Source organism: Lolium rigidum, unplaced genomic scaffold (genome assembly GCF_022539505.1).
Source record: "Lolium rigidum isolate FL_2022 unplaced genomic scaffold, APGP_CSIRO_Lrig_0.1 contig_40398_1, whole genome shotgun sequence".
NCBI classification, from domain to species: domain Eukaryota; kingdom Viridiplantae; phylum Streptophyta; class Magnoliopsida; order Poales; family Poaceae; genus Lolium; species Lolium rigidum.
The window spans coordinates 12,260-32,833 of NW_025900475.1; the positions used below are offsets into that span (position 1 = coordinate 12,260).

A 20,574-nucleotide genomic window follows, 5' to 3' on the forward strand; every position below is an offset into this window, starting at 1 on the left:
CGTTAGGAACTAGAGACAAGGCGTATGGCAAGTGGTCTCCTAATTGGCACGGTCCGTACAAGGTCGTCCAGGCCTTGAAAGGTAATGCATATATGTTGGAAGAATTGGACGGACAGAAGTTCCCGGTAGCCGTCAATGGTCAACACCTCAAGAAGTATTTCCCAAGCATGTGGGATGATGGGCAGTAAGGCATGAAGGCCGATTTTGGATCGGCCGATTAAGGAAGTAAGGCATGGAGGCATGGAGGCCGATTTTTGAATCGGCCGATTAAAAAAAAAAAAAAACAATCGAGTACAGCCGATGCAGCAGTCATCGACTTAAAGATATAAAAGCCGATGCAGGGCCATCGACTCAAGAGGTATGCGTGAACGTGCAAATCAGGTTGAGGGAGGAGCTAAATTGACCTGCATTTGAAGAGGCTCGGGGGGCAGCTCGCCCTGAAGTATCTTTATTTCGAAGAGCCGATTTCGTTGGAATCGGCTAGTTCCAATATTTATCATTTGGAGGCCGAGGGTAGCATTTTTGGCCGGTTCATCACTATTCTCGTCTGAAGCAGGTCTATCGTGAGAGACCGATGCGTTGCCATCGGTCATTGGACGTTGATCAGGCTAACGGTCGGCAAAGTCAGATGAGGAAAAACCAGCTGAATTAGCACACGGGAAATCGGCAAAACCAAAAGAAGTTTTCATTGACAATCAAATTTCTTACAGGGAGAAGCCGATTGTCCAACAAGAGGGAACGGATTACTACCCACCAGCTCCATGTTAGTAAATCCCTACTCTAAGCTGTTGCTGCCTTCGTCATCACTAAGGTAGCTGTCGCCATTGCTGTTGTCGGCGAGTTCCTCGTGGCTGCTATTGTGACCTTCAGCAGATGCCTCATCCTCGTCATCGTCATTGTCCTCGTCTGACCAAGCCCGGCCCCGGATATGCTTTAGTGGTGGTTCGTCGGAGGAAGTGTCATCCTCCTGTTCCTTCTTCAAAACGGAGGAGGCGTCTTTTTTCTTTGTCGTCCTTTTCTGCTTTGGTGACGGAGGTGAATTTACCCCGGGAGGAAGGATCGTCGTCATCACTCTCCACCTCCAGTACCCTGTTGACCGGCATGGCCCCAGCTGAACGGACAAGATCTTCACCCTCCGGCACGTGGTCGAAGTTCCACTCCTACCTGCCCCAACGCTTGGGAGCCCGGCGGTTGTATGTCTCCATCCGGTTGTGCTCTAGAACTAATTCACTTGAGGAAAGGATTAGAGAGAGGTGGAAGAGGAGAAAGAAGATGGCGTGGCTGGAGAAGAAGAGAGCTAATTGGTCGGCACGGATAAATAATGAGAAATCTGGTGGGAATTTAATGCTATTGCAGTTCCCGAGGAGGTGATACTAAAGTTGTCAAATTATGCAGAGAAGCTGAAAAGACAGGGCATCATGATGAAGAATATTGCGGTAGTTCTGCTCTGCAACGACATGATCCTTCGAAGAAAAAACAGAGTGGTTTTGGAATTATCATTGCCAAAACCAGGGGGGGCATGTGTTATCACCAGATTTTGGCTAAATCAGGAGGTGGGCCGCGATTAGGACGGGCTTGGAAGTTTACACGTGGAGGATCTCTGAAGCGGCCCTGTTCGGTGGAGTTGGGCCAGTTTGCCCATGTATCTTTAATTATAGTAGATTGTATCTAGATTAAAGTTAGAGTTTATCTCGTGCACGTTTTAGTGCACGCCCACATTAGAAAGTCCGCTGGACTATAAATATGTACCTAGGGTTTATGGAATAAACAACAACCAACGTTCAACCACAAACAAATCTCGGCGCATCGCCAACCCCTTCGTCTCGAGGGTTTCTACCGGTAAGCATCATGCTGCCTAGATCGCATCTTGCGATCTAGGCAAGCACAAGCCTGCCTACGTTGTTCATGCGTTGCTCGTATCGAAGCGTTTTTGATGGCGAGCAACGTAGTTATCTTAGACATGTTAGGGTTAGCATTGTTCTTCATGCTGCATGCTTTCGTAGTGCAACCCTTGCATGTCTAGCCGCCCTTACGCCTATCTTAGGCGTAGGTGAAGGAGATATGCCCTAGAGGCAATAATAAAGTGGTTATTATTTATATCTTTATGTTTATGATATATGTTTATATATCATGCTATAATTGTATTAACCGAAACATTAGTACATGTGTGATATGTAGACAACAAAGAAGTCCCTAGTATGCCTCTTAAACTAGCTTGTTGATTAATGGATGATTAGTTTCATAATCATGAACATTGGATGTTATTAATAACAAGGTTATATCATTATATGAATGATGTAATGGACACACCCAATTAAGCGTAGCATAAGATCTCGTCATTAAGTTATTTGCTATAAGCTTTTGATACATAGTTACCTAGTCCTTATGACCATGAGATCATGTAAATCACTTATACCGGAAAGGTACTTTGATTACATCAAACGCCACTGCGTAAATGGGTGGTTATAAAGGTGGGATTAAGTATCCGGAAAGTATGAGTTGAGGCATATAGATCAACAAGTGGGATTTGTCCATCCCAATGACGGATAGATATACTCCGGGCCCTCTCGGTGGAATGTCGTCTAATGTCTTGCAAGCATATGAATAAGTTCATAAGAGACCACATACCACGATACGAGTAAAGAGTACTTGTCGAGACGAGGTTGAACAAGGTATGGAGTGATACCGATGATCAAACCTCGGACAAGTAAAATATCGCGTGACAAAGGGAATTGGTATCGTATGTGAATGGTTCATTCGATCACTAAAGTCATCGTTGAATATGTGGGAGCCATTATGGATCTCCGGATCCCGCTATTGGTTATTGGTCGGAGTGAGTACTCAACCATGTCCGCATAGTTCACGAACCGTAGGGTGACACACTTAAAGTTGGATGTTGAAATGGTAGTACTTGAATATGGAATGGAGTTCGAATATTTGTTCGGAGTCCCGGATGAGATCCCGGACATCACGAGGAGTTCCGGAATGGTCCGGAGAATAAGATTCATATATAGGAAGTCATATTCCAAGTTTGGAAATGATCCGGTGCATTTATGGCAGGTTCTAGAAGGTTCTAGAAAAGTCCGGAAGAAACGCACTATGGAAGGTGGAGTCCCGGAAGGACTCCACAAGCTTGGCCAGCCAAACCCTAAAGGAGGAGTCCCGTGTGGGCTCCACCTAGAGGTGGCCGGCCACCCCACCTAAGGAAAAGGTGGGAGTCCCACCTTGGGTAGGACTCCCTCCTTGAGTAGGTTTCCCACCTTTGGGAAGTTTTGGTGTTGGGGTCTTATTCGAAGACTTGGACTACAACTCTTGGGGATTCCACCTATATAATGAGGGGCATAGGAGAGGGGGCTGACCACCACAAGCCCATAGCTTGGCCGCACCCATAGGTGGCCGGCCACCCCCTCTCCCAACCCTAGCCGCCCCTCTCTCCTCCTCTTCTCCCGCACGCTTAGCGAAGCTCCGCCGGAGATCTCCATCGCCACCGCCACCACGCCGTCGTGCTGCCGGATTCAAGGAGGAGCTACTACTTCCGCTGCCCGCTGGAACGGGGAGAAGGACGTCGTCTTCATCAACAACCGAACGTGTGACCGAGTACGGAGGTGCTGCCCGTTCGTGGCGCCGGAACCGATCGTGATCAAGATCTTCTACGCGCTTTTGCAAGCGGCAAGTGATCGTCTACCGCAGCAATAAGAGCCTACTCTTATAGGCTTTGGAATCTCTTCAAGGGTTAGTCTTGATCATCCCCTCGTTGCTACCGTCTTCTAGATTGCATCTTGGCTTGGATTGCGTGTTCGCGGTAGGAAAATTTTTGTTTTCTATGCAACGTTATCCTACAAGTGGTATCGAGCCGTGTCTATGCATAGATGGTTGCACGAGTAGAACACAATGGTTTGTGGGCGTTGATGCTCTTGTTATCTTTAGTTTGAGTACTTTGCATCTTTGTGGCATAGTGGGATGAAGCGGCCCGGACTAACTTTACATGACCGCGTTCATGAGACTTGTTCCTCGTTCGACATGCAACTTGTATTGCATAAGAGGCTTTGCGGGTGTCTGTCTCTCCTACTATAGTGAAGATTCAATTTACTCTTCTATTGACAACACTAGTATCACCGTTGTGGTTCATGTTCGTAGGTAGATTAGATCTTACTCGAAAACCCTAAACCACGTAAAATATGCAAACCAAATTAGAGACGTCTAACTTGTTTTTGCAGGGTTTGGTGATGTGATATGGCCATAATGTGATGATGAATATGTATGAGATGATCATTATTGTATTGTGGCAACCGGCGGGAGCCTTATGGTTGTCTTTAATTTTCATGTTGAGTAGTATTTCAAAGTAGTTGTAATAGTTGCTACATGAGGTGAACAACCATGAAGACGGCGTCATGAACCTTGACGCTACGCCGACGATGATGGAGATCATGCCCGAAGATGATGGAGATCATGTCCGTGCTTTGGAGATGAAGATCAAAGGCGCAAAGACAAAAGGGCCATATCATATCACATATGAACTGCATGTGATGTTAATCCTTTATGCATCTTATTTTGCTTAGATCACGACGGTAGCATTATAAGATGATCCCTCACATTAATATCAAGATAATAAAGTGTTCTCCCCTCGTATGCACCGTTGTAACAGTTCGTCGTTTCGAAGCATCTCGTGATGATCGGATGTGATAGATTCAACGATTCACATACAACGGGTGTAAGCCATGTTGCACACGCGGAATACTTGGGTTTGCTTGACGAGCCTAGCATGTACGGACATGGCCTCGGGACAACGGAAACCGAAAGGTTGAACACGAGTCATATGGATGATATGATCAACATGTTGATGTTCACCATTGAAGCTACATCATCTCACGTGATGATCGGTTTTGGTGTAGTGGATTTGGATCGTGTACCACTTAACAACTATGAGGGATGTTGTATTAAGTGGGAGTTCATTAGTAATTAGATTAAAACATGAACTAATTATCATAAACTTAGTCTCAGTAGTATTTTGAATTAATTTTGTAGTATTGGCATCCGTTTACTACTATGTGCTAGTCTTGTTATTGAGATAGAAATACTTGTTAAAATCGACAAGAAACTTTACGGATTGGTACCGTATTGTTAAAGAATCAAGAATTGATTAAGTCCTATTGCAAACTTTTAGTAAACCTCACATTGTTGATTCAAAGAGCTATGGTTTCAATTAGTACCTAAAGTTATCTTGTCTCCGTGAAACTTGAAAGTTCAAATATGTTTGAAAAATAAGGAGCTGAAAATTTAGTTTTCAGAAATAATCAAGGTATGAGATATATGTGATATCTAAGACCTTATTGCAAGATGATAGAATAAAGTTTGGTGAGACTACATAAACTCATAAGTTTTATGGGAATGTACGAAGGTTGAAGACGCAAGGCGTCACAATCCTCCAACTATTGGGGCACTAACGATATTCGCATATCCATGAAGTGACCATCCTTAAATATGCACCGTTATTAAGACTCGTCGTTTCGAAGCATCACGTGATGATCGGGTGTGATAGATTCTACGAGTGCATACAACGGGTGCAAGCTAGATTTGCACATGCAAATACCAAGGTTAAAACTTTACGAGCCTAGCATGTACAGACATGGTCTCGGAAAGTCGTCATGATATGATGGATAAAATTATGAGTGAAATTGTTCATCATATTACAAAGTTACTAATAGTGAAATCTGGAACACTTGTCATATGATGATCAACTTCAAAGTAAGAACCTCGAGGTTATTGGTATTTGACCAACAAACCGAGAAGTTATTAAAGTTGATGTGTTTTTCTGAATAACGAGGAAAGCTAAAAGAGAAACTGCAAAAGATATTTTGGCAAAAAGATAAGAAAAGACTAGAAAGTCTAGCTCAGGTGTATATAAATGATATACATGTTATGGTTGTATTCCTAGTTAAGTCACACAATGAAATTCTTGGGTATTAGTACTATATTGGTTGGTATGAAGTGTCATACAAAACAACGCAATACAAGAATACAATGGCCTAAGTGATCGACAAGGAATATGATAAGAATGCACGCCCGGAACAAAATAAAGTGTTATCATGTTCGTCGTTGGCATTCTATCTAGCCCTTAGAATTTATAATAAAGAACTTAATAATTGTTATTTTGCTCTCGGTCAAATGAAAACAATGAGTTGTTCAAATTATGACATTACTCCATATACGATGGATAAGTTATTATAAATCTTAATGGTGAAACACACATACATAACGCTGACGCTAAAATGCCATAAGGCAAATGATTTGAATTCCACTTATTTGTGGAACCGCCATTTAGGTCATGTTAGAAAGGATCGCATGAAGGAACTCCATGCAAATGGATTTTTGGAGTCATTCGTTTTTTGAATCGTTTGGCGCTTGCAAATCTTTTCTAAAGAGAATGACTGAAATGTCGTTCATAGGCCAAGAGTTGAACGGGCAACTAACTTAGTGAAAAATACATTATGATGTATGTGGTTCACTGGGCATAGGTTGTGCGGGAGATTCTGCTACTTCATGAAAACTTTCAAACAATGAATTGAGTATATATATGTGGATATATTCAATAAGGAAAAGTTTGAAACATTTGGATAGGATTCAAATAAATTTCAGCATGAAGTGGAAATCATCGTAATAGAAAAGTCAAATATCTATGATTGGATCATGGTGGAAATATTTGAATTACAAGTTTTAGCGAACATCTAAGAGAGTTATGAAATTGTTCTACAACTCACGTTTCTTGGAGTATCATAGTGATGAAGAAGTATCCAAGAGATGTATCCAATAATTGTTGGGTCAATGATGAGATAAAATATTGATGTCATTATATTTTTGTGGATTATGCTTTAGTGACTACCGCTTTTACACTCGAATAGAGCATCATCATGATCCGATGAGATGACACCATACAAGTTATGGCATGGGTATAAACCCTAATAGTCCTTTCTTTAAATTTTGGTCTAAGAGATTACAACCAAAATCGGATGAATGTCTTTGTTGGTTATCCCAGAGATTTAATTGGGAATTCTTCCCACGAGACAAAAGACAAAAGTGTTTGTCAATGTTTCTTATTTCCGAGAAATTGTTTCTAGTGAAGTTTTTTGAGTGGGAGGACAATATAATTTGATAAGGTTTATGAACCTGAGCATAATGATCAGAGTAGCGCAGCATCGGAATTGGTTTCGGAAGCGGCCACGACGATCATGGCTCCCATGACTACAAAGTATTTTAGCCATGGAGATCGAAGTACATATTGAACCTTGTAGGTTTGGTTTACTTTGTGATCAAATAAATGATTTGTGAACAAAGGATTGATTTTGAACAATGATAAACCAACTACAAACAAAGAAGTTATGATGGGCCCTAACTCCGTTAAAATGGCTATATACCATGAAATCCAAGATAGAAAAATACTTTTTGAAAGTAAATGGATCTATAAAATTGATGGACTTGGATGGAATATCCTTAAAGAAGCTCGACTTGTCGAAAAATTGTTTACGACAAAGTTCAAAAGAGTTGACTACGATAAGATTAGATCTTCCGTAGCAATGCTTATAGTCTATGAGGATTATTCTAGTAATCGCTACATATTTCTTTTATGAGATATGCTAGTAGGATGGCAAAATACATTACTTATCAGAAGTGTGTACTAAAGGTGTATACAAGATACAACCAAGAGTTTTGCTGATCCATGGAATACTAGATAGGTATACAAACTTCAATTGGATGAAGTGAGTATCGCGGAGTTGGAATCTTCACCGAGATGAAATAGTCAAAGAGTTTTTGATTTCATCGTAGACGATGAAGAGGCTTGCATTTGCAAGAAATTAAGTGGGAGCGCTGAGACATATTTATAATACTTTATGTAGATGACATATATTTGGTTATAAATGATGTAATTATATACTTGATTAAAAAGGTTTCATTGAGAAATTAACTTCAATGAAAGGATATGGTCTGAAACAAATTTAGTGTCAAGATCTATGAAGATAGATTGAAACACATAATAAAGTTTAAGTCAAAGTACATAGAATGGATATTGAAGTAGTTCAATATAGAAATATTAAGAAAATGTTCTTGTCATGTGAAAGTTTAACAAGACTTGAGTGTATCTGACACTCAATGAGTAAAAACACATGAGTGATTTTAGATCACAATTAATATGTACACAATCGGATGTCCCGTGCTCTAAAATGTTAGAAGTATATACCAAAATGATTCATGTGATGATCATTGGACAAACAGATAAGAATATCCTTGAGTACTTTAGAAGAACTAAGGATATATATATATATAGTTTTGTATGAGGAAATGACAAACAAATCGCCGTAAGGTGTTACACCGATATTGGTTTTGTCACATATAAAATATAATTTCAATCTCAAATTAGACTAAGTGTTGTTTAAAAGGTAGCACAATGAGCTAGAAGTTGTTTATGCTAGATTTAGAAGAGTTCTAAATATTGTGACGGATTCTACAAAAGAAGGCAGAGTATGTCATTGTTTTGACAATGACAAAGGATGTTAAGTCAAGAGGTTCTTTGAGAACTTGGTGTAGTTCCGACGAGTCGAACTTTGAATCTATATTGTGTGTGACAATATTAGTGACATATTTCAGACCGCGGAATTAAGGTTCCACCGAAGACCAAACATATTTAATGCTGACTCATTTGGAAATGAGTGATGCGTTGAGACGCAAATGAATTACAAAATACATACGTTTCCGAGCAAGTCGGATCCGTTGACTAAAACCTCTCCTGTGAGCAAAACATGATAAAGCACAGAAGACCAAGGTGTTATATCTTTACAAATGTAAACTAGATTATTGACTCTAGTGCAAGTGGGAGACTGAAGGAGATATGCCCTAGAGGCAATAATAAAGTGGTTATTATTTATATCTTTATGTTTATGATATATGTTTATATATCATGCTATAATTGTATTAACCGAAACATTAGTACATGTGTGATATGTAGACAACAAAGAAGTCCCTAGTATGCCTCTTAAACTAGCTTGTTGATTAATGGATGATTAGTTTCATAATCATGAACATTGGATGTTATTAATAACAAGGTTATATCATTATATGAATGATGTAATGGACACACCCAATTAAGCGTAGCATAAGATCTCGTCATTAAGTTATTTGCTATAAGCTTTTGATACATAGTTACCTAGTCCTTATGACCATGAGATCATGTAAATCACTTATACCGGAAAGGTACTTTGATTACATCAAACGCCACTGCGTAAATGGGTGGTTATAAAGGTGGGATTAAGTATCCGGAAAGTATGAGTTGAGGCATATAGATCAACAGTGGGATTTGTCCATCCCAATGACGGATAGATATACTCTGGGCCCTCTCGGTGGAATGTCGTCTAATGTCTTGCAAGCATATGAATAAGTTCATAAGAGACCACATACCACGATACGAGTAAAGAGTACTTGTCGGAGACGAGGTTGAACAAGGTATGGAGTGATACCGATGATCAAACCTCGGACAAGTAAAATATCGCGTGACAAAGGGAATTGGTATCGTATGTGAATGGTTCATTCGATCACTAAAGTCATCGTTGAATATGTGGGAGCCATTATGGATCTCCGGATCCCGCTATTGGTTATTGGTCGGAGTGAGTACTCAACCATGTCCGCATAGTTCACGAACCGTAGGGTGACACACTTAAAGTTGGATGTTGAAATGGTAGTACTTGAATATGGAATGGAGTTCGAATATTTGTTCGGAGTCCCGGATGAGATCCCGGACATCACGAGGAGTTCCGGAATGGTCCGGAGAATAAGATTCATATATAGGAAGTCATATTCCAAGTTTGGAAATGATCCGGTGCATTTATGGCAGGTTCTAGAAGGTTCTAGAAAAGTCCGGAAGAAACGCACTATGGAAGGTGGAGTCCCGGAAGGACTCCACAAGCTTGGCCAGCCAAACCCTAAAGGAGGAGTCCCGGGTGGGCTCCACCTAGAGGTGGCCGGCCACCCCACCTAAGGAAAGGTGGGAGTCCCACCTTGGGTAGGACTCCGTCCTTGAGTAGGTTTCCCACCTTTGGGAAGTTTTGGTGTTGGGGTCTTATTCGAAGACTTGGACTACAACTCTTGGGGATTCCACCTATATAATGAGGGGCATAGGAGAGGGGCTGACCACCACAAGCCCATAGCTTGGCCGCACCCATAGGTGGCCGGCCACCCCCTCTCCCAACCCTAGCCGCCCCCTCTCTCCTCCTCTTCTCCCGCACGCTTAGCGAAGCTCCGCCGGAGATCTCCATCGCCACCGCCACCACGCCGTCGTGCTGCCGGATTCAAGGAGGAGCTACTACTTCCGCTGCCCGCTGGAACGGGGAGAAGGACGTCGTCTTCATCAACAACCGAACGTGTGACCGAGTACGGAGGTGCTGCCCGTTCGTGGCGCCGGAACCGATCGTGATCAAGATCTTCTACGCGCTTTTGCAAGCGGCAAGTGATCGTCTACCGCAGCAATAAGAGCCTACTCTTATAGGCTTTGGAATCTCTTCAAGGGTTAGTCTTGATCATCCCCTCGTTGCTACCGTCTTCTAGATTGCATCTTGGCTTGGATTGCGTGTTCGCGGTAGGAAAATTTTTGTTTTCTATGCAACGTTATCCTACAGTAGGGGCGGCACCCCGCTTGATCATAGTTTGGTAGATCTGATCCGTTGCGATTACTCCTTGTTCTACAAGGATTAGTTTAATATCTGCAATAGTTAGGCCTTACGAAGGGGGGGAGGATCCAGCGGCACGTAGGGTGTCGTTCGTTGGCCCTAAGCAGGATGTTCCGAGGATCAACCTCGTGTTGGTTTTTAGGCCTTGTTTAGGATCGGCTTACGATCACCGTGCGTGGCCGCGAGGCCCAACTCTGGAGTAGGATGATCCGATTATGTGGTGAAAACCCCACATCGTCGTAGATCTCATTAGCTTTACCTTGATCAAGCAGGACCACCATATATTCGGACACCTCGTCCGAATCATGGGTGGATCGGCTCTTTGAGCCGATTCACAGGATAACCCGAGAGCCGATCGAGGCTCGTATTTAATGTTTACGTGTGTGCCCTACAGAAACTAAGCGAGGCATCATCCACACCTTCCCGACCGGGTATAGGTCGGTGGCACGCCCTTGTGATAAACATCGGTGCGTGCGACCAGGAGGCTTTGCGGGCCGTCGCTCAGAGGGACTAGGGCCAGCCGCAGCCCTAGTTGTTCCCGGCTCTACGGTGTTGCCCGTCTATACCCGCCGGTGGGTTTCTGACGTCAACAGGATTACACTTTCACTAGTGGACACTCTCAACATTGATCACATAACAGAATAGATAAATGCATACTCTACACTTTTGTTGGATGATGAACACATTGCGTAGGATTACACGAACCCTCAATGCCGGAGTTAACAAGCTCCACAATAATGCTCATGTTTAAGTAACCTTTAGTGTAAGATAGATCAAAAGACTAAACCAAGTACTAGCATAGCATGCACACTCGTCACCTTCATGCATATGTAGGAGGAATAGATCACATCAATATTATCATAGCAATAGTTAACTTCGCAATCTACAAGAGATCATGATCATAGCATAAACCAAGTACTAACACGGTGCACACACTGTCACCTTTACACACGTGCAGGAGGAATACAACTACTTTAATAACATTGCTAGAGTAGCACATAGATAAATTGTGATACGAACACATTGCAATCATAAAGAGATATAAATAAGCACCTCACTATGCCATTCAACAGTGAATAAGTATTCTCGTGAAATATAGCCTAAGAGACCCACACGGTGCACACACCGTCACCTTTACACACGTGGGACAAGGAGTCTCCGGAGATCACATAAGTAAAACTCACTTGACTAGCATAATGACATCTAGATTACAAGCATCATCATATGAATCTCAATCATGTAAGGCAGCTCATGAGATTATTGTATTGAAGTACATAGGAGAGAGATGAACCACATAGCTACCGGTACAGCCCCGAGCCTCGATGGAGAACTACTCCCTCCTCATGGGAGCAGCAGCGGTGATGAAGATGGCGGTGGAGATGGCAGCGGTGTCGATGGAGAAGCCTTCCGGGGCACTTCCCCGCTCCGGCAGCGTGCCGGAACAGTAGACTCCGTCCCCCAGATCTTGGCTTCGCGATGGTGGCGGCTCTGGAAGGTTTCTGTGGGTTTCGTCGTTCGCATCAGGGTTTTCGATCCAGGGGCTTTATATAGGCGAAGAGGCGGCGCAGGAGGGTCGAAGGGGTGCCCACACCATAGGGTGGCGCGGGCCCCCCCTGGCCGCGCCGCCATGTGGTTTGGTGGGCCCGTGCCCCCTCCCCGGTGGCTCTCGGGTGTTCCGGATGCTTCCGGGCAAAATAGGAACCCGGGCGTTGATTTCGTCCGATTCCGAGAATATTTCGTTACTAGGATTTCTGAAACCAAAAACAGCAGAAAACGAGAACCGGCACTTCGGCATCTTGTTAATAGGTTAGTTCCAGAAAATGCACGAATATGACATAAAGTATGCATAAAACATGTAGATAACATCAATAATGTGGCATGGAACATAAGAAATTATCGATACGTCGGAGACGTATCACACAACACAATCAAACTACTTTGCCCCAACTTAACAGTGAGGTTGTCAATCTCACCGGCTTGCTGAAAACAAAGGATTAAACGTATGGTGTGGAAAATGATGTTTGCTTGCAGAAAACAAAAGAGAACAATGATTGCAGTAGGTTGTATTTTAGATGCAAAAGAATGGACCGGAGTCCACAGTTCACTAGTGGTGTCTCTCCAATAAGATAAATAACATGTTGGGTAAACAAATTACAGTTGGGCAATTGACAAATAGAGAGGGCATAACAATGCACATACATATCATGATGACTACTATGAGATTTACTTAGGGCATTACGACAAAGAACATAGACCGCCATCCAGCATGCATCTATGCCTAAAAAGTCCACCTTCGGGTTAGCATCCGCACCCCTTCCGAGTATTAAGTTGCAAGCAACAGACAATTGCATTAAGTATCGTGCGTAATGTAAACAATACAAATATTCGTAGACAAAGCATTGATGTTTTATCCCTAGTGGCAACAGCACATCCACAACCTTAGGGGTTGCTTGTCACTCCCGCATTCAATGGAGACATGAACCCACTATCTAGCATAAATACCACCTCTTGGAGTTACAAGTATCAACTTGGCCAGATCCTCTACTAGCAACGGAGAGCATGCAAGATCATAAACAACACATATATGATAGATCAATAATCAACTTGACATAGTATTCCATATTCATCGGATCCCAACAAACACAACATGTAGCATTACAAATAGATGATCTTGATCATGATAGGCAGCTCACAAGATCTAAACATGATAGCACAATAGGAGAAGACAACCATCTAGCTATCGCTATGGACCCGTAGTCCAAGGATGAACTACTCACGCATCAGTCCGGAGGCGGGCATGGTGATGTAGAGCCCTCCGGTGATGATTCCCTCTCCGGCAGGGTGCCGGAGGAGATCTTCTGAACCCCCCGAGTTAGGGTTGACGGCGGCGGCGTCTCTGAAACTGTTCTGGTATTTTGGCTCTCGGTACTAGGGTTTTCGGGGACGAAGGAATAAATAGGCGAAGGGGCAGCGTCGGGGGAGCCAGGGGGCTCCCTCCCCACGTCACGGCGCGGTAGTGGCCCCCCCCCCCGCGCCGCCATATTGGGAGGGCCCCCTGCTGGCCTTCCTCGACTCTTCTTCGGTCTTCTGGAACACTCCGTGGAAAATAGGGTCGTGGGCTTTTGTTTCGTCCAATTCCGAGAATATTTGTAAAACAACTTTTCTGAAATCAAAAATAGCAGAAAACAGGAACTGGCACTGTGACATCTTGTTAATAGGTTAGTCCCAGAAAATGCATAAAAACATTATAAAGTGTGAATAAAACATGTAGGTATTATCATAAAACTAGCATGGAACATAAGAAATTATAGATACGTTGGAGACGTATCAATAGTCAATCAACATCGGCAAGAGTACCAACACCAGTATGCCAAGGAAAATTAACCGAATAGCATGGTCGATGTCGCTGAAGAGCCGAGAGTACGAATCACCATTGTCGAAGACGTTGCAACCGTGACAAATATTGCGAGGATAATCCTCCTTGCGGCAACCATGAGAAAAGATCCAACATTATTGTAGCAACGAAAGATCTGAAGATCCATACCTAGATAATTGTAATCCTCCAATGCCACCATTGACACCACGAATGAGATCTTATCGTCGAATGAAGGACTGAAGAATACTTATTGTAGACGATGAAATCTCCAATGTGGCGAAGGCCAACAAGAAGACGACTACCAAACCCTAACCTAATATGTTGAAAACTTACTTAATTTATAAAAAACTTCAAGCACGGATCGGGTTCCCCACTCATCACGATGCTGGCAAGGCCGACTGGAGGAGGGGGAACCGATCTATAGTGGAGGCCAATGCGCGGTTTTCTTGGAGGCGGCGGCTAGGAACAAGGATTATTGTGACACCATTAGAGCAGGCTGACACATAAGAAATTGTGTTGCATGCACGAGGTCACGTTTGAGCCAGCTAGAAAAACAATGTTTTCCTCTTCTTAGCAAGGTTTTTATTCTCTTTCTCGAAAAAATACCAGTGGACATCGGTATTACCGGTTACCGGAAATACCGATCCAAATATCGCCCTTAAAATTCTACAAATTTGAGTAAATTAAAAAAAATGTGGTAAATACTGGCTGGTGTTCTCTTACACCGGTGCATACAGAGAAATCCGGTTACCGGTGATATTTCAAAATTATTGGCCGAGAAAAAAAATCCCTGCTCCTTAGCATATGCATTCTCTTCGCTGATTAGACTTGACTGGCCAGCTAGCCAAACATGTAGGTGATTTTTAAAGCTATATTCTACATTTTTATTTTAGTATATAAAGTTGTATTGCATCTGGAAAATATTTCTCTCAATTCAAAATACAAACGTCATAGAAAATTTTCGTTCAAATCTCTTCACCTACTTTGGTCATAGAAAATGTACTACTTGCATCAAAATTCAATTTAGTTGCCTTAGAACTTGAGGCAGCATAGATGGATCCAAGTACTGCGAATGTACCATCTGCACCAATTTTGATGACATTCAGATTGTATGTATTTCATTTCTGAAATTCTCGGTTGCATCACCGCATCAAACCAGGGAAAAATAGAAGCTGTAAAGGCAACTTATCACATTTTCCAACACCATCATGATTCCAACATCTATATCTCTTAAATTTTCAAAAAAAAAACATACCTTCATGGTGGATCGTGCTTTCTAGAGTACTCTTTATAGAAGAGATAGAAGCACCGGAAAAATAATCCAGATCAGAATATGAAGATCCAAAGATCGCGAAAAGAAAAGAAATATGGAGTACTTAGAACGTGCACAAAGTAAGATGACGTATATACTTTACCATCCTGGCGTGCTTGAACAGACCATGGAGGCCGCACGGAGTTGATGACGTACTTGAGCCGTTGAGTACCGCCACCATCTCCTCCCCATCCCCACTTCCCCATCCCCATCCCCATTCCCATCCCCATCCCCACTACTTATAAAAGAGCAAACATGGCAGAAACATCCAATCTGGACCTTTCATTCTTTGATATCCAACGGTCTATGCCTCTCCAATGACATTGCACTTCGTTTTTTTTTTTTTTTTGACATTTTTTGACAACCCGAGTCGCCCAAACCGCACCAGCAGTGATTCCCGGTAACCTCGCGCATATCACGGACAAAATCCACCCCCACCAAGGCACGATGAAAATCACCTTCCCCAACTATGATGCCCTCATCGGTCATCGCGGATTCCTCCAACGCCGGTATCCTCGCCAATCCCCACTACTTATAAAAGAGCAAACATGGCAGAAACATCCAATCTGGGCCTTTCATTCTTTGATATCCAACGGTCTATGCCTCTCCAATGACATTGCACTTCGTCTTTTTTTTGACATTTTTTGACAACCCGAGTCGCTCAAACCGCACCAGCAGTGATTCCCGGTAACCTCGCGCATATCACGGACAAAATCCACCCCCACCAACGCACGATGAAAATCACCTTCCCCAACTATGATGCCCTCATCGGTCATCGCGGATTCCTCCAACGCCGGTATCCTCGCCAATGCCCACTGCGTCATGTCGCCATCGCCGCCCGCCGCCTCCTCTGTACAGCAGCACGGCGCCACGTCCTCCCCACATCTCGCCGCACGTAGACGCTGTAATTCACGACGGAGCGTGTCTGGGCAGAACGCCACTTCACCGCATTCCGCCTACACCGGGGACCGCTGCCGCCTTTGCTGCCCGCCCCAAGATGTAGGCGATGCTACCTATCTTGATTGATCGATGGACTCCATGCGTGCACGCTGCCATGGGAAGCTTCCGCGCCAACCACCGCATCCGTCGTCCTTCCACGCGGCAGGTAGCCCCGATCTGCGGAACAGCCGCCGACGCCTAAGACTAGTCATAGTGGGAAGTAACATAGAGTAGTACTACTCTATGTTACTACCTTCATAGTGGTTAGTAACATCAAAGTTGTATCATATATGTCTTCATTAATTAGCTTATAGACTCATTGTATCTTGGGAAGTGTGATGTTACAGTAACTAGCTATGTTACTCCATCCTCCTCTCTCCTCATTAACTCACTGCCACATAAGAAAATTTGCTGAGTTAGACACTTAGTTACTAGTGAAGTTACTTCCACTATGAGTAGTCTAAACTGTGAGTCCCTCCCGGAGCCGTCTGCCAGAGAAGCCAAAGGGAGGAATCGCGTCTCACGGAAATGATGGCCGTCCTCCAACAGGTTCGGCGCCTGAAGTATGAACGACCATGGGCACCTGGGGAAAGGACCCGTATCTGTTGGTACGGCTGGGTAATGATTTGAGTTGAATACTACTCGGCTGCACGATATTTTGCTATTTATCCTAGGTCGCATGCTTGCAGGAATCCATGAGCTACTCAGCATGATTATACTGCTCCACATTGGCTGGCAATAACCTTGATTTAGACTTCATTTGTATTCTGGTTATGAGGTTTATAAACTTCACGCGCCAATTTCCAATGGTTAGTTGTGTGTGAGTTGGTGTATTGACTGCAATACCCCAAAGTCCATCTTCTTGCTCCTACTTGTCATCTATTCCGTAGATTATCTTTCTTTCTGTTCTTTTCTCTTATATTCAACAGAGATTCTATCTCTATCTCTTCTCTATCTCTACTATATAAAAAGGAGGAACTTGTTCTGTTTCCTCCGGTCAAGTTTCGTCCTACATACTTTTTATATGACTATTTTACCCTCCCACCGCACCTCTTGGAATCAGAACGAATCTATCGAGCCGAAACCAAATCAACAAATCAAGTCACGTAAAAAAAAATTCAACAAACCCTAGCGCATCCGGAGCCATGGCGATGGAGACGGAGTCCTCCGCCGCAGAGCGCGCCCCTTCGGCCGACGCCGCCGACGACGGCGCACCGGCGTTGCACCCCTTCCTCGACCTCCTCGACGCGCCTTCAACGCGCCCTTCGCCGCGGAGATAAAGGTCGCGCTCAAGACGCAGCGAGCGCTCACGGAGAACTGCTCCCACCATGGCCTCGGAGATCATGGTGCTCGAGGACACGACCGCCGCCACCGTCGTAACCACCACCGCCACCGGATTCGGAGTGGCCGCCATGGGGGAGGCGGACGCGGCGGAGGAGTCCCTCAAGGACGACGTGTACACGGGCGCCGCGTACGGGGACCTCGAGAAGCTGCACCGCCTCGTCGAGCGGGAGGGCCGGGCAGTCAAGGAGCCCAACGACCTCGGCTACCACGCGCTCCAGTGGGCCCCGCCCTCAACAACCGCGTCGCCGCCACCCAGTACATCCTCGAGGTCCGCAATTCCCCGTGCTTCCTAATTCGTAGCTTCTGACTGCAGCTGGTACAATAGAGGAATGCTTGTTTGGTCCGAGACGCAGTTCAGTTGTTTTGCAACCTAATTCACATCGCTGGCCTATTGATCAGCTCCAAATTTCGTAGCCGAACTGCAGTTTAGCTCCTGCTGAATGTTTTCTGATGTCCACACTGTTGTCCACTTGCTGTTGCAAATTTTGCAATTGCCATGGGCTGATGTGTGATTTTGGTTCGTGGCTTGCAATGACGGGAAAGTATGATACCATCCTTTTGTTCTGGGGTTCTTTCCTGGGATCAATGGGCATCTGGTATACGTTTTGGGCTTTACTTTTATGCTATTTTTGTATGTAATTCTTTTCACTAGATGTGTCTACAGGGTATAGAAATATTGTTGCATTTCCTTTTTATATTTTGGGTTTGAAGAACAGCAAATTTGTTTCTGAAATGATTTTGAACTACATTTCTGTTCTTATAGATGCTTCAGAAGTATATAAATGTGACATCAAAATAATTAAGCTTGTTTAACTTAAGTGTTCTTATTATTTACCATTTTATCTGTAGATTTTTTCCTTTACATGCTTGTGCCGCCACGTACTCCGGCTCCGTCAATCCCAGCCTCGAATTCTTCCAGGTTGTTCCCAACACGCCGCCCGAGCGTGTGCGCGAGCTCCTAGCCACCGCCAGCGCCCACGACCTGCTCACCAGTCACCACCCTCAAGCTCGTGTACAACCTCCGCGGCGTCGGCAGCACCGGTAAATCCGACAAGTAGGGCTTCTATGCTGCCGCTCTCTGGATGCATGCCGAGCACCCCAAGACGCTCGCCTACAACGTTGCCCCTGGTCTTGGCCGCAGCCATGCTGTGTGTGTGCACGCCCAGGAAGCTCAGCCGGGCTACTGCTTTGTTCTCTTTGCAATTTGCTAGCTAGGTGAGGTCGCTTGCTGCTAGCTGATGTTATTTGCAATTTTTTTTTATTCTTGTCAAATTGTAATGTCCAAATTAAATTATATATTTGGTAAATTTGATTGTTTGCTCCAAAGCTAGAAAATGAAATTTAAAATTGAATTATACTTGGAAATTTTGAATCAATTATTGAATTTATTTATGTGCCAATGTTTATTTGTTATACGTTATACCTAACATTATGAGTTTTGAATTTCCTTTTTGTTCATCATAGCTCTGAATAATAGTTTAGGTAGTTTTAGATTAGATTGTTGTTTCTATGGTTGATGCTGTCAATGATACTGCAGCAATTATAGATACTGACCATGCCAATATTTGTCTGAAATGATATATACACTGAATGAATAGTTACTGTTTTTAATATTTGGTCTTTTTACTGTTGGTCCTTTTTGGCTGGAGGTTGTTCAAATTTATAGGTAGAGTTGTGGCTGATCGAGACCTATTATGTACTATGCTCACTATTTGTAATATATGTCCATGTTCTATTGGCAGCTCTGGATCTCTCTATATATTGTTCGCCATGTTCTATTGAGATCAAAACTGTCTGCTCACTCACTGAAAATCATGGATATACAGGTTGGGTTGGATCTTCTTCTCCCTTGCCTGTGACCACTGGCCTCATCTTGCCGATGCAGCCGTCCTTTCCCACTTGGTTGGGAAGAATATCATGAGATTCGCCGTGGTTGAGGTGAGTTTGGTTACACACATGTTGTGTGTTTAGTTGACTTTTTGTAGTCGCTGATATTGCGTTGTTCACTGATTGCTGAACATTTTATTATTGTGCAGTAAAAGCTATTGCTCATGAAGTATTACTGTTGTCGGTCCTTTTTTTATAGCTTTTCTTTCCTTAATTGTCCTAGCAATACGTTATAATCTTCTGCTTATCGTCACTATTGTGGTGTGCTCATGTAATCTTGCATGCAGCCCCACTGCTCGAATATTTTTGGTTGAACTAGATATTTTAGCACTTCCCTATGATTAATAAGATCAACTTTGCCAACATAATGAAAATCTGCGTATTCTATACTTTTCAGAGGTGGAGATGGAAATGAAATCGTTTTTACCAGTGCATGTGACAGGAGTAAGAGAAGAGCGAAGGAAGTGGTAAATCAGTCATACCTGCGAACTATATATTCAGTATCATAGCTATGTATTAAATGTTATTTTTGCAAAGGCCTTGCAGGGATAAGAACATATCTCTGCATCCCTGTCATTTCAGATTTAAACGCTTCACTGGAAGGTAAGATATATATTATCTTCAGTGCTGAGCTTGATCCAATTATTTTTAGGTACAGAAAAGAAATCTGAATATTTCTATTAACTTAGAAAGTGATTTCACTTCCAAACAAAACTATTGAATTTATGTGTGTCTAAAAAGATACATTCTCAACTCAGTCTTGATATCGCCCTAGATGCATTCCTCATCATATTTTGGCCTATATGCTTCCTATTTTGAATCTTCCCTATGATGCGAAAAAACGTGAATAGAATCATAGATAAATGACATCAGTTGGAAGTAATATAAATATGTATTGTCGTGCTTGTGTGTTTATGCTCCTAGCTTGATTTTTTTTTTGGAAATTAGATCCGTTGTATCTCTAATTACACGAGTTGAATGAAATAAGATGTTAATGGATAGCT

General features: G+C 43.3%; 1 long non-coding RNA gene across 2 annotated transcripts; it reads left to right on the forward strand.

The window, feature by feature from the left end:
* The first annotated feature begins 17,889 nt into the window (after nucleotides 1-17,889).
* LOC124681355 lies at nucleotides 17,890-20,363 on the forward strand. 2 transcript variants are annotated; one of them, XR_006995842.1, is made up of 4 exons: nucleotides 17,890-18,898; nucleotides 19,510-19,621; nucleotides 19,968-20,037; nucleotides 20,153-20,363. It is a non-coding gene; the product is annotated as an uncharacterized LOC124681355 (long non-coding RNA). The 2 variants fall into 2 exon arrangements; XR_006995843.1 differs by lacking the exon at nucleotides 20,153-20,363 and adding an exon at nucleotides 20,117-20,150.
* The last annotated feature ends 211 nt before the right edge of the window (nucleotides 20,364-20,574 follow it).